Consider the following 15,106-nt stretch of genomic DNA (forward strand, 5'->3'; position numbering starts at 1 on the left):
TGAAGCGATGCAAAACACTGAATTCCAATCACCATTACAGCCAAAACTTTGCTTCAAGAATTAGCCAAAATGTTGTTAATATATTCCTCTTATAAGTTATATATTTAAGTTAATATAGTGCCCTTATTGGCAAGACATATCGGCATCATTTTTTCATATCGGGCCGATATGATATTTTCATTTAAAGCCATTATCGCCCGATTCCGATAATGTTGTGCATTCCTATTTATTATATAATGTTTTTATTTATTTATAGCACAAATCATGCAAATAATTTAAATTGGTTTTCTAAATAATCATAAAAGGTTCAAAGAAAATAAAAATAGCAGATATGATACATTATGGATTTAAAATGTATTGAAAAAAGTTATTCTAAACAATAGTATATTGATTTTTATTTATATTATATATATATAATTTTGTAAAAAAAAATGTAAAGGTCTAGGCAGGGAAAATGGGATTAAGTTTATTATTATTAAAGTTATTTAATATTACAATTTAAAATCCCACAATGTAGCAGTAGTATTAAAAGCTTCATTTAGAAACAAAAGTATATAAAAGTATTTTACAAAACTTTTATTCTTGATTAAATGTAATATTTTTTGTTTGTGCATGATTCATCAAGATTATTTATTATGGCAATGTTATAAATTTCAGACAAATAGTAATTCAAATTACTTAACTTATATTCATAGAAGGTTCATAGGGATAAAAATAGCACAAAACAAAATAAAAATAAAAATTTAATCTAAACATTAAACATTAAATATTAAATTGAAGTTATAAGAAATATAAGAAAAAAATATAGTTTTTTTTTTTACTTGTTTTTCTCTGCTGGATGAAGTCAATGTCATCTGGCGCCAGGAAATTAAGATTTAGCTTTAATATTAATATAATTTAATATTTAATGTTAGATAACATGCCACATTTCACTCCAAATATTTTACCTGTCGTCCTCAGAAAACATACAGATGTATATTTGACTGTGATCTGTACAGAGGTTGATGTAATGTTGGTCTGTTCGTCAGCCTTCAGTGCCTCCCGCCCCGCAAACCTTGAGCTTCGAAACCTGTGAACTGGCACCTCAAGTGACGGTCCGCTGGGCCATCCGGCTTCCCAGCGACGCTGTGGGCTCCAGGGATACAAGCCTGTTCCCCTTTCACCCAGACCGGCCGCAACTCAGAGGACTCGGTTCTCCAGCTGCCCCCCATGACCACCAGCACTCCATCACAGGACTCAGTGAGTGACACACGTGCATAGCTTAACCCTCGGTGGCATGCATTATGTTCTTCTATTCATGCATTCTTTTCTTGTTTTTGTTACATGAAATAGCTTCAATTATACAAATACATTTTTTTTTTAATTGATGCATTCAGTCTTAATTTCCTTAAACATCTGCAACACACACATACAGACACATATAACATGCGTGCACACCATCGTAAGTCACTGAAGCCCCAACTCATCCTCATTGTCTTCCCAACAGAGAGCCAATTCTGCTATAATTTCTATGTGAAATATTTCTCAAAAGAATTCGTAATACAACAATAACAACTTTAAAACACTTAAATAAATAACAGCAATCATATTATTGATGTCAACTATCTATAAAATATCCCATTGGGGAAATACATACCTACAGCGTTGCTATATGCTAACATGATATTTTCTCAATTTACAGTAAAACTTGCTAGACACTGCTGATTTGTGAATAGAAATATGTCATTTACTAAACCAAAGAGGATGCAAAAAAATTCTCTTCAGGAAGAGGTGTTCAGAAATTAGGTTAACAGAGGAACTTCTGGTTTTGGAGGAACATTCAAAATTTCATTTGACTTGAAAACAGCACATTCGTGATTGCCTTAAGGCCAGCCCTTTTAATTACCATAATGCAATATATTGTATTTTTAAAGGGAATAAGTAGAAAGTAATTGTTTCCATATGAAGCTCCATATTGTAGAGGTTAATTATAATAAAAATGATGAAATATTTAGTAGAAAACATGCATCGATGACATCAAATGGTTTCACTCTGTGAGCTCACAATTATGAGTTTATATCTCGCAGTTGGAGGTTTCTTCTCAGATTTACATTTATTACCCACAATTTGCATTTTTTTCTTGCACCTGTTAGTTTATATCACACAAGTCTTCTCAGAAATGCACGTTTATATCAAGCAAATAAGACTTTTTCTTCTGCAAGTTCTTCTGAGTTATATCTTGCATTTCAGACTTTTTTGTAAAATCAGAAATATACTTTTTTTTTTATTTTGCAATGGAAGTAAGGTTTCATAAATTCTAAATTGCCTGTTTAAAACAACTGGACTTGTACATTTGATTCATTTCAAATGAGGAATCAGCCTCAACGCATTTGAGGAATCATTATTATGTTGAGAATACTTGTGTGGAAACCTCAAACTGATCAAGGAAGTATCCCAGAGTGTCTTTAAGCATCTTTCTCGTGTTTGTGTTCGTCGATTCTCCTTCTGTTGGCACTTCTGCACGGTCGCCCTGTCCGTCCGCTTTGTACGTGTCACGCAGTTTCCCCTCAGAGGTCAGAGGTCACGGCCCAGATGTCTCCCTCCAGCTTTCCCAGAATTCTCCATGCCCGGTCTATTGTGTTTGGGTTTAAGGTCGTCCAGAGGCCCGTGAGAGCGACCCTCCCCCCGTCACCCTACAGCTGGACACTCACCACAAAAACAAAGCATTCTGGGATTGAACTGAACTGGGCAGAAGTGACCAAAGAGCAAGCTCGAGTTCAGTCTCCTGAAGGAGGGAAACTGTCTGAAAAAATTTAATATTGTAAATGAAAAATAAAAGTAATAATTTAATAATAATAATAATTTACAAATTGATTTTCTCAAAAAATAATATATACATTTTTTAAGTAAATAAATTTTCACATTTTGTTGCGTACAATGGATAATTTGTAATGGGGAAAACAAAAGATATTAGTAATTTGATTAAGATATAGAAAATTTTACCTTTTGTATTGGGAAATTAATACATTTTCTTATTATCTTTTAGAAAACAAATTTTTAAAATGGGAAATATATCTTAATTCACTTAAAAATATATTTAAGAATATTTGAGTAATTTACCTAGCATTTCTAAATTTATATTAATAATTAACCAGGAATTAAATATGTTTCCTAATTTTCTTAGAAAATATATAATTTTTAAAATAACAATAAAAGCTTAATTTAGAATAGTTATGATTCATTTCTTTAAATGGTAACGTTTTACCTATTTTTTTTTTTATTTACGTGGAAATACGTTTTTAATGTTTAATACTTTAAATTCAAATTAGATCTTAATTCACTTAATACCTACATTTTCAAGAACATTTGTAACTAGTTTGATTAGGATTTCCATAAGATATTAATATTTTATCTTTCTCATATTTTACTGTGAAACTAATTATGTTTTAAATTTTCTTAGAATATTTCTTAGAGCATTTACAATTATTTAAATGTAATTTTTTTTTATTAATTTCGAAAGATTTGATTAGGATTGTCATATAAAGTAGGTCTTTAACCCTCTATTTAAAAAAAAAAAACTATGGAATCAACATGGAAAATTAGTTTCAGTTTCAATTTGAACTAGATGTATAAACAGTGAATTTTTTTTATTTTTATGACTTTGGGGCATTTTAGCAATGCATTAACTTTTCTGAAAACAAATTCCAGATGAAAATGCACACATCGGATCAACATTTGCATGCTTTCACGTGATTCTGCAACATAAATGGTTGATGTTTTTATTGAAATAAATGAAATATGTGTTTCTTTGAGTTTGGTGTTACACTCTAGACAGCAAAAGCATAATTTGCATAAACTACATGACCCATATGTGCTGATTTCTCTGAGCCACAGCGCCACCTAGTGTCTTTCTGATGCACTGCTCATTACAAATCTGTTTAAATGGGCACAGCCAATGGCACTTTAATTATGTTATTATGTCAAAAGTACAGTTTTATTATGAATAAGGGCCTATTATTATAAAAAAATTCTCAGACATGACTGAAGTACCATGTTAGCTTTCAGAGCTCATACTGTAATGTCAACCATATAGTTTTATCTCTATATGCATCATGTAAAATTTCAACAAGTGAAATTTTGTGAAGTTTTGCTAAATTAAAAAAAAGAAATGTATTATTTGAGGTACTTTATTTTATTTTATTGTGTATTTATATGATTTATGTTGTCCTATAGATTCCAGAATGGAGTACCATGATAAACTGTTAGCATTCAGTGCTAATACCTCAGTTTTAGTCGTTTACTTTGACTTAAGACATTTTGTGTAATTTTATACAACATCTAGCTTATATGAGGTTTTAGTACTACTATAAGATACTGTTAGCATGCAGTGCTAATATCTTATCTATGTTGTTTTGCAGACCCCAGAGTGAAGTACCATGTGAAGCTGCTAGCGTTCAGTGCTAATGGAGACGGCTATCAGGCTCATCAAACGGTCAACACTCCAGGGTGTCCATGTAAGAGTTAAAAAAACACTCAAAACCTGAGCTCTGCTTCATCTGTGGGATTTGCACATCCATATTTCACTAGAAAAACTTTAGTACTTTAACCATATTTCAAAGACAATAAAAGTAATTATTAAATTACATATAAAGATGTACTTAAGTGGGTCAAAAAGCACTTTGAAGTTCAGCTACTTACAATTATTTGTACATAAATGTTTACATTTTCATTAATGTGAATAACATGCAGTTAAGTTTAAAAAAACTTCAGTTAAAAATTTAAGTATATTGTTGTTATGTAGATTTTAAGTACTCTTTTTTTTTTTTTAAAAGTGCACCTCTGTTCTCAAGGATAAGCTACCGTTAGCGGTGTAAATCCTCTGATTCGAGCTGTTTGAAGCAGTTGTGTTGTAAGCTAAAGCTTGGATGTGCCTCTGTGTCTGTCAGCCGCACCGCACCGGCGTCTGGCTGCGCTGCCGTCTCCTGACCACATCCACGCTACAGCGGACAGCTCCTCAGAGGTCAGTCTGAGCTGGGGCCGTCCGGCCTTCAGTTCTGGGAAACCAGTCAGTTACTCCGTCCGCTACGGGCCCGTGAGTCCCTCCGACGCCGCGGCCGTGCGCTACGTCCAAACGTGAGTGACCTTCATCACTACAGACTTGAAAGAAAGAAGGAAAGAAAGAAAGAATGAATTAATGAATGAATGAATGTAAGAAGGTATTTCTGGAATGTCATGGTATTTCTGGAATATTGTGGTATTTCTGAATTATCGTAGTATTTCTGGAATGTCATGGAATTTCTGGAATATCGTAGTATTTCGGGAATATCATGGAATTTCTGGAATATCGTAGTATTTCTGGAATGTCATGGTATTTCTGAAATATTGTGGTATTTCTGGAATATCGTAGTATTTCTGGAATGTCATGGAATTTCTGGAATATCGTAGTATTTCTGGAATGTCATGGTATTTCTGAAATATTGTGGTATTTCTGGAATATTGTAGTATTTCTGGAATGTCATGGAATTTCTGGAATATCGTAGTATTTCTGGAATGTCATGGTATTTCTGAAATATTGTGGTATTTCTGGAATATCGTAGTATTTCTGGAATGTCATGGAATTTCTGGAATATCGTAGTATTTCTGGAATGTCATGGTATTTCTGAAATATTGTGGTATTTCTGGAATATTGTAGTATTTCTGGAATGTCATGGAATTTCTGGAATATCGTAGTATTTCTGGAATGTCATGGTATTTCTGATATATTGTTTTATTTCTGGAATATTGTAGTATTTCTGGAATGTCATGGAATTTCTGGAATATCGTAGTATTTCTGGAATGTCATGGTATTTCTGAAATATTGTGGTATTTCTGGAATATCGTGAAATTTCTGGAATTTTCCAGAAATTTGAAAGTCATGGAATTTACAAAAATTAAAAAAGAAAGAAAGAAAGAAAAAAGGAAGGAAGGAAAGAAGGAAGGAAAGAAGGGAAATAAAGGAAGGAAGGAAAGAAAGAAAGAAGGGAAAAAACAGAAAGAAAGAAAAAAGGAAAGAAACGGCTTAACACTAGCTTTCTATATTATTTTTCTATTTTATATACATGTTCTCTTTGTATGTATTGTGTGTGTGTGTGTGTATGTGTGTGTGTGTGTGTGTGTGTGTGTGTGTGTGTGTGTGTGTGTGTGTGTGTGTGTGTGTGTGTGTGTGTATTAAAAAAACCTTATGCTGGTGCATCACTTTATGCTTATGTGTACTGGGTTGGGTTAACGGAGTCTTGTCACAGCACTCTTTTGTTGGTTTTGATTGCTTCTGTTGTCCTCATTTGTAAGTTGCTTTGGATAAAAGTGTTGCTAAATGACTAAATGTAAATATCAGAGCAGTCTTAAGTATCACTGGTGTATTTGTAACAATAGACAACCATACATTGTATGGGTCAAAATTATTGATTATTCTTTTATGCCACAAATCATAAAGATATTAAGTAAAGATCATGTTCCATGAACATATTTTGTAAATTTCCTTCCATAAATGTATCAAAACGTATTTTTCGATTAGTAATATGCACTGCTAAGAGCTTCATTTGAACAACTGGAAAGGTGATTTTCTAAATATTTAGAATTTTTTGCACCCTCAGATTCCAGATTTACAAATAGTTGTATCTCAGACAAATGGATACAATCTCAATTTCAACTAGTTGAGTATTATGGTTTTGTGGAGCATGGTCTCATACTTGTGTTCTCTCTCTTCAGCTCTGAGCAGACAGTAACGGTGACGGGTCTCCGGTCGAACACACGTTATGAGTTTGCAGTGCGTCTTCATACGGATCAGATGTCCAGTCCCTGGAGCGCCTCCATCTATCACAGGACTCTTCTGGAAGGTACCGCTCAGAAATTATTACAGTGTTTATTCATATTCTCATTTCATTTTTAATTTTAAGATTTTATTTAAAGTTTCAGTCCTTTTTTGTGTGTTTTTTTTGTGACATTTTATTAGCTTTGTGTTGTTTTTTGTACTTAATTTTTATTTCATTTTATTTTATTTCAAGCAAAGTATTTTTTTTTATTTTTTTATGGTTTTAACTCTAATATTCATGATCCAGACCAGTACTGCAGTGTTCAAATATAAGTTTGTAAAAACAAGGTACCAAACAGACTGTCACCATAATTTTAGTGAAAGTTTTAGTAATTTTCTACATTTTGTCATTTTTATTAGCGTTTCTTTGTTTATATAATTTATATTGATTTTTGTTTTAGTTTGAGGTATTTTAGTGCAGGAAAAAAATAAAAAATGGAAACATTCTGAAATAAAATAATTTTTTATATTTTATTTTATTTCAGTTAACATTTATTTTGTTTAAAGTAACATCAAATCAATTCACAGCTTTAGTTATTTTAGTATAAATTATAGAAAAAGTATATGTTTTTGATGGTTTTAGTTTTATGTGACCATTATAATCGTAGTCCAAACTGGCAGATGTATTTGTTGATACTGTAAGTTTGTAAAAACAGAGAAAAGTGAAGACTGTGGGAGTAACTAGATGTGAGATTGAGCCCTGGATGTTTTTTTCCCGGCAGCCCCGTCGTCTCCGCCGCGGTCCGTCCGAGTGAGTTTGATCGAGGAGGACACAGCGCTGGTGTCCTGGAAGCAGCCGGATCAGCCGGACCTGTCCGTCACACACTACACCGTCCTGTACGCCTCACAGAGCTCCTGGCTCGCTGGAGAGTGGAAGGTCCTTCAGAGAGAAGGTGAGCAGGGTCCCACGGGGCATGGAATTTCTGGAATATCATGGAATTTCTGGAATCTTATGGTATTTCTGGAATATCGTAGTATTTCTGGAATATTGTAGAATTTCTGGAATATCTAAGTATTTTTGGAATGTCGTGGTATTTCTGGAATATTGTAGAATTTCTGGAATATCGAGGTATTTCTGGAATATCGTAGTATTTCTGGAATATTGTAGAATTTCTGGAATATCGTAGTATTTCTGGAATATCGTAGTACTTCTGGAATATTGTAGAATTTCTGGAATATTGTAGAATTTCTGGAATATCGAGGTATTTCTAAAATATTGTTTTTTTTTAATATCGTAGTATTTCTGCAATGTCATGGATTTTCTTAAATATTTTAGAATTTCTGGAATATCGTAGCATTTCTGGAATATTTTGGTATTTCTGAAATATTGTGGTATTTCTGGAATATTGTAGTATTTCTGGAATGTCGTGGTATTTCTGAAATATTGTGGTATTTCTGGAATATTGTAGTATTTTTGGAATGTCGTGGTATTTCTAAAATATTGTTTTTTTTTGAATATCGTAGTATTTCTGAAATGTCATGGATTTTATTAAATATTGTAGAATTTCTGGAATATCATAGCATTTCTGGAATATTGTGCCATGTTTGTGTGTAACTGTGTGTGTAACAAGCATAGGCTATATGTGTTGTGGACTCGCCTATAGTTATAATATTTTATTAAATTTTAATGTATCATTCAATAATTAACTTCATTTTTAGATGTTTTTCCCAAAGTTCCAGATAATGAGCTATGAACTGTTGTCATGCAGTAGAGGTATAGAGCTGTAGAATGAAAGTGACTCAGCTCAGAGTTGATGTTGAGAGGTATTCATGTGTCCGCTGATTTCATCTCTTGCTGGGTTTCAGGCACAAACACGATGGCTCTTCTGGAGAAGCTGGAGTCGGGAAGTGTTTACCTGGTGAAGATCTCTGCCTCTAACCAGGCGGGAGACGGCCCCTTCTCCAGCACCGTAGAGCTGCGGCTCACCAGGAGAACACACCACAGTCACGCCCAGAAAACAGGTACACCTCACACATCAGACCTGAACACAAGCCATGCATTACTTTTTTACAAAAGTAATAGGGATGTAATGATATCAGAACCTCGTGACACGGTATATAGTGCAATATATATATATAAAAAATATATTCTATCTAGTGCAGTTTGAGAGTTCAAAATTAAGAGCTTCAACCCATGTTTCTTAACTAAGAAAAAGGTGAATTGCCTTGTAGCTGAACTTTAAAGGGGACTCAAGCCTCTTTTTATTTGTGATGTCCCAAAAATTACAATACTTCTTATACCTCCTGATTTCTACACTTGAAAGAGATATTTTGAATTTGGACTTCACTTTGAAACATGCAGAGAATACACACTTGATGAAGAGATTGAGCATAGGTGCTTTCTGTTTGAAGTTCGTTTGACAGACACTGTACCAAAGAACAATGACCACAATAATACTGAGACCTATTTAATACTGCATTAAAACTAAAATGTGTTCAGTATGTTTTAATCAAGTAATATACCATTTCTGCAGCGTTTATAGCCGGCCTGTATAACATAGATGAGAAGTCCATGAGCGGCATCATCGCTGGCGTGTGCATCGCTCTGTCCATCATCATCCTCTGCATCTTCATCCTCCTCACCAAGAGCACAACACGGTGAGCAGAAGCATAGACAACAGAACTAGATGCAAAATAAATGAGGCTGATGACAGTGACTTGTAAAATTATGTTTTAATGATTTAATAATGTTTCAGCAGGAAGTCAGCATCCTCAAAGATGATTGGACGGGTTGGGAATGATGTCATGCGTAGTGGTGCATCATCAGCCAATCAGCAGCAGACAGAGAACGCAGAGGTTCTGCTGCCGATGATGAGGACGCACTTCATTGATGCCAAAGTAAGAGTCTGTTTATTATTATATTATTTAACAACGTGCAATGAAATGACGTGCAGAGATTAGGCATAAGTTAGTATTTAAATATTAAAAAAATGTATAATTTTATTTTAATATTATTTTATTTTATTTTTTAACAAAATGAGGTTTAAAATACACGCGGATTTGTTTTCAGGGAGGAACTAATTTAATGATAAACCACGCTGGACCAATAATGAGTGACACTCAGAGCAAACGGAAAAAGAGCAGCATGTTTAATAATAATCAGAAGTCTAATGGATATAAAAGCAAGGTGAGTAACAGAGATAAATGCTTTTAGCAACTGTGTTTAATTCTGTGTATCTGTATCCAAGTCAAATTTGCATTACATTTTCAGTTAATTTTTTTTTTTTTTTTGTAATTAGGTTTTTTATTATTTGAAATATTACTATTTATGTTTAATTTATTTTATTTCAGTTTTAGTTCCATTTTTGTTTTTTGTTTTTTTTTCCTAAATAAATGAAAATAAAATAATATGTATATATTTATGTTATAAATAATAATTATAAATAATATTTTTAATTTAATTTATTTCAGCGCTATTGCAACAAATTTTTTAAATAGTTTTAGGTTTAGCTGCTGATATTGACCCCTGAAACATTTTTAATCAAAAAGAATATTAATGAGGAAAAAATAAAACATTCAGCTTAGACTGAAGTCGATGTGAAACTTTTATTTAAGTATCACTGAGATAATGTTATAGTTTTCACTTATAGTCCTCATTTTAAAGATTTAGTAATTATGTTTTTTTTTTTATATATATCATTTTCTTTTTATTTCCATTTATTTATTTAACATTTTAGTCATTTTGTTGTTTGTTCATTATAATGATTAATTCTTTTATTTTTATTACCAGTTTTCATTTGAATTTTAGTTAAACTTTGAGTCATTTCGTCATATTTATTGGTTTTTCTCTTTTATTTAAATGTCTGTATCATTTTTATAAATTTTCCTTTTTAGTTATTTTAATACTAACTTAAGTTACTAAATACAAATGTAAGTTTTTTATTTTTTTCATTTTAGTAAAGTACAACAACTCTGATTATCATTATTATTAATCACTTTCAAATTTTTTGTGTGGTGATGATTAATCTCGATTAATCGCATTCCAAAATAAAAGTTTTTGTTTGCATAATATATATGTGTGTGCACTTATGTATATAAACACACACACACATGCAAGTATATATTTGAAGAAAATTTTTACATTCATAGATTAAAAATATTAAAATATAATATAAATGATATGAATATAAATATATACATGGAAATGCATGGAAATATTTTTGTATATTTATATAATTTATATTTATACAAACAATAAATATACACAGTACACACACACATAAATAATGTGTAAATAAAAACTTTTATTTTGGATGTGATTAATCGTTTGACAGCACTACTAATCATTGTAATATTTAATATTGGACAGATGGAGGATCCCGCTGGACTTTATGAAGTTGGGAAGACGGTTCTGCGTTACGAAGACGAGCAGTCGCGAGTCTATTGTCCTCTCGGGGAGTCGGAGAGTTCGCAGACCAGCGGCGCAGACTCTGGACACTTCTCTCACGATGAGACGGAAACCTCCAGTCCTAACCGATCCTCGGACAAATCCAACGGCAGCGAGACGTTTTCAAACGAATGCATCACGAGCATCTGTGCGCAAATTTCAGCCGAAATGCCTCTGAGATCTCCCTCCCACCTTCAGTTCACAGCGCTTTAAGTGACCTGTCACTCATGTGAGTGGGCGTGGCCTGTCAGCCATCCGAATGGGCGTGGCCTGTCAGTCACATGAGTGGGCGTGGCCTGTGATTTCAAGGCCTATAAATACAGTTTGCAGCCTTTCCTCAGGATCAAATCAGTGATCTGGATGTTTTGCAGCAAAAATCTCAACGGTTTGAGAGTTTGAATAGCTTTACGAAGTCACAGATGTTCTGTTGGCTTTGACAGACTTGCACAGCCTTTCCTAATAACTTTCCCTTCCCGGCCGGACCTGCTCCGTGAAACTCACAACGTCCCAAAGATGAAGGTCCAGGAGTGGTTTGAAGCCGTTCATGAAGTGTTTCAGATGAAGGTGTTTCCTATCTGTGCCGATGAATGTTTTGAAGAATGAATGCCTGATGTGCTTTACACGGACGGACGAGCGTTTTCTTTTTGTTTTTGATCGTGACAGAGACGGAGTTTTGTTCTGCTGTCTCTCTACCTCATATTTCTGATGACGCTCGTCCTCAATCTCATTGTTTTGATATGAACACTGAACGCGTTTGACATTTTATAATCCAAAGAGTCCAAACGTCTAATGAAAATGGGCGACACTTTACATTAAGGTTTCATTTGGTAACTAAATTAGTTTACATGAACTAGCAATGAACAATAATTCAACAGCATTTATTAAACTTAATTAATGTTATTCTCAACATGTGCTTTTGGTTTTTAAAATAAAAGTATCACATAAGTTAATGAACGTTGAACTAACACACGAACTACTGTTAAAAAATTACTTTGAAACAATTCAGAAATTTCTAGTACATTTCACAAATAATTACTGAAATTATATTTTGTTGTAGCTTTTTAGATTTTAAATATTGCTATTTAGCTTTAATTTATTTTTCTTTTGCTTTTACAGACAAACAATAAATAACTATATTTCTAATCATTACAATGAAACAAAATACTTAGAAACAATTCAGTTAAATTTTAAGTAGAAATACTGGAATAGTGTTTTCTTATAGCTTTTTAAAAAAAAAATTTTTTAGATTTAGTTCCGGTTTAGTTTTTTTAATTAATTTACGGTAAGTAATTTTATAGATTTAAATCGCAAGGATTTTAACAATTTCTCTGCAAAAAATAAAAACTTTTTTTTTAAATGCTAGTAAACTTCACAAATTATTACAAAGAAATTATATTTTAAAAAAAAACATCTAAGTAGAATAAAATCCAATAAAAAATTGCAATAAAAATTTCATACAATTTCATACAGTTACTATATTTTTTACAGTGTAGCATTAACAAGGAATGATAAATGCTTTAAATATATATATATTGCTCATAGTTCATGCTAGCTAATGCATCAATGAACGAGACCTGATTGTAAAGTGTTTCCAGAAAATACTTGACATTTTTTTTTATTCTTTTATAGTTTAATATGAGAAATTCTGACTTTGTACAAATGAGTTTTGCTACTTTCGTTGTGTAGTTTCACCTGGAAATAGTACAGAATCTGAAATATCTTGCTTTTACATAGAGATCCTAAATCTTTCCAGGTTTAAATGAAAACAATAGTGATCTCAGACTTTAAGACCTCACAGTATATATTTATTTTCCACTTAAAGACACAAAAATAAGATGAAATGAACAGTTGAGGTGCCTCAGGTTATGAAAGCTGCTTTGAAAAAGATAGTTTAGATACGGATCAGACAAGTGAATCTCAGACCTCAGTTTAAACGTTTTTGATTCGCTTCTTCATTCTTGTGTTGAACTACCTCTGTTTGCTGCTTTCCGTTGTGTTGCTCGGTTTTACGTATGCCAAACGAGATCAAGTTGGTGATCCATTGTTTTAAATGTATTATTGGTTGAGTTATTTGTGATGTTGCGCACAGTTTGCGTTTTGATTCTTACGTGGTGGATTCAGTTCTGATTCATTTTGGTTGCTCTTATAATTTGACTCTTGCTTCTTAAAGGAAAAGTTCACTCAAAAATGAACATTTGCTGAAGATGTGCTCACCCTCAGTCCATCTGAGATCAGGATGAGTTTGTTTCTTCATCAGATTTGGAGAAATGTAGCATTACATCACTTGCTCACCAATGGAAGTGAATGGGTGCCGTCAGAATGAGAGTCCAAACAGCTGATAAAAAAACATCACAATAATCCACATCAATCCAGTCCATCAGTTAACATCTGGAGAAGACAAAAGATGAAACAAATCAGGCATTATTATTCTTTTTTAATTGTAATTATTGTGATTTTTATTTTTTAATGAGCTGTTTGGACTCTAATTCTGACGGCACCCATTCATTTCCATTGGTGACACACTGATGCAATGCTTCATTTCTCCAAATCTGTTCCAAAAAACAACCAAACTCAACAATATGTTGGATTTTTTGCATGGTTTCTACAAACTGAGGTATGCTTTCTGTGTTTTTGTTTTTGCAAGGAAGCTGAATAAGTGAAAAATAACCCAAAAAAAACTAAATTCTAATAGCTTTATAAGATGTGGACGGCCTTATGATGGGAGGATCGTTTGCAATATATTAGATGTCTGATCCAAAGAATAAAATGAGAAGTTATACAACGATGCCAAAATACTGTAACCTCCAAAGATAGATGCTATATATTTCTGTATATCTGAAAGTGCCCAAAGAAACGCATTTCTTCACATTCATTGGAGTAGCCAAGCTTTCGTTCGTTCTAGTTAAAGTGCTAAGATTTTGGGTTTTCCTTTGCTACTTTTTCCATTTTAGATGGTAGTGGCACAGGTTTGGTGACGGACGCTAGAATCCAAAGAGATGTTTGCTTCTTTCACTGGGTTTGAGACGAAAGATTGGGACAAGGACGGATGTGAGAGTGACTGACTGTGTGATTCTGAGTGTTTGTATGAAGTGTGACTGAACTGTGATGTGTGTTTTATCACATGATTGATTTGTGAAAATATAATCAGAGTTTCGAAACAACCCTTTCGATTGAAGCGGCACGAAATCATCATTTCAGAACACAAAATAGAAACCAAAGATTGATTCGGTCGCCCCTGTGTAGATTTGACATTTTGTCATTTCTTTTGCTTTTTGTAAAGTTGCATGTGTTTTGACTGCGTCACGCATCTGTAAACCTTCAGAAAACCTGATACAAGTCTTCTTTTGAACATGCCAATGTGAATTTACTGCTGAATGTTGAAACTTATCACAAAGACTTTGAAATAGGGGTGTGAAATGCTTAATTATTATACTTTGTAATTTTCTTTTGTGCTTTAATTATTCTTATGAACTTGTCATATGTGTGTATGTGTTTATGCTAAATCCAAACACATTTCTCTGTGAATGTGCCAAAGAAATATCAAGTTTTATATTTCAGAGGGTCTGAATTTTGATGAACTTTAATGGAAATGTAGTTTGTTTATTATAATTTGCATTAATATCTAAGCCCCTCATGTTGAGCATGTTTGTACCAGTTTGATTCCATTACGTGCCAAAAAAGCGGTCCGAACAATGCACAATATAATAAAATATTTCTCAAACAATATTTTTCTTTGGTTCGTGAATGTCTTTCACAGAACTCACACAGATCTTAATCAGTTAGTTTTAGTGAAACACTAGAAACAGTTTCGGGGAAATGCTCTTAATTGGATTCAGCCTTACCTTTATAACAGAAGTTTATCAGTTAGTATTGGAGAATTCACAACAGGT

At 32.9% G+C, this 15,106-nt stretch overlaps 1 protein-coding gene across 1 annotated transcript in view; it reads left to right on the plus strand.

The window, feature by feature from the left end:
* The window catches only part of LOC113042956 (contactin-1a-like), a 551,632-nt gene that overhangs the window by 185,358 nt on the left and 351,168 nt on the right, over positions 1 to 15,106 (plus strand).

Source organism: Carassius auratus, chromosome 25, assembly GCF_003368295.1.
Source record: "Carassius auratus strain Wakin chromosome 25, ASM336829v1, whole genome shotgun sequence".
NCBI lineage: Eukaryota > Metazoa > Chordata > Actinopteri > Cypriniformes > Cyprinidae > Carassius > Carassius auratus.